Raw genomic sequence first — 950 nt, 5'->3', positions numbered from 1 at the left:
CTAGGAAGCCAGAGCCACGTGTTTCACGGTGGGGACAGGATTGGTGGGTGAGGGAGTGGGTATCAGCATGCAGAAAACACTCCAACATAGAGGAGGGGCTCGCGGGGGCCCCGTGGTGGGCGGAGCCCTTGCCTGGCTTGTGTGGGGCCCTGGGTGCCATCTTCAGCACCACATAGAAATAATGAAATCAAGGTCACCGACAACTAAGAAACACACTAAAGGAGGGTCACCTCTGCTGCGGCCGCTGCCCCGCTGTGCCACCTCTGCCTGTGGCACAGCTCTGACTGTGGACAGAGACTTTGTACTCAGAGGTCCCCGTTTCTAGGGACAGTTCCCCCCCTACTGCCCCACCTCTCAGGACAGGCCTGGAGGTATGGCTGGACAGACTGCGGCATGCCTGAGGCCTGGGACGGCTGATAGACCTATGTCCCCGTCCCCAGAGGCCTCCGACCTGGGAGCACCCGGCTCTTAGCTTGCTGGTCTCAGGCCACGGCATGGAACCTGGCCCCTGAGGTGCCAGGCAGGACTGAGCCACTCTTCTTACCACGTTGCCCCCCTCCCCTGGTCCCGTGTTGAAGGCACAGAGACACCTGAGAGCCCTGAGATTCCAGAGTGAGCTCGGGATCTGGCTGGCTGTGTCCCTTCTGTTATGTACTCAATATGCAACTTCAGACGAGTGACTTGGCCTCTCTGTGCCTCAGTTTCCTGGTTCTATGCAATGGTGACAGTAATCCCTCCGTCACAGGGTTATTGGGGATTAACAAGATAAAACATGTTGAGCGGCCTCTTTGGAGCCCAGGAGGAAGTGAACCTCAGGGTGCAGGCACGGGCACTAGCAGGGCCACAGGTTGACCGGGGACTCATCCCCTGCCCACACACAGGGCCCTTTCACATCATCCTCACCCAACAGAACTGCAGAGCCACAGCTGAGGGGTGGGTGCGTTGCCGGT

The sequence above is a fragment of the Ictidomys tridecemlineatus genome, chromosome 12 (assembly GCF_052094955.1).
Source record: "Ictidomys tridecemlineatus isolate mIctTri1 chromosome 12, mIctTri1.hap1, whole genome shotgun sequence".
NCBI lineage: Eukaryota > Metazoa > Chordata > Mammalia > Rodentia > Sciuridae > Ictidomys > Ictidomys tridecemlineatus.
The sequence above is the reverse complement of the archived record's forward strand: the minus strand, read 5'-3'. Positions refer to the sequence as shown.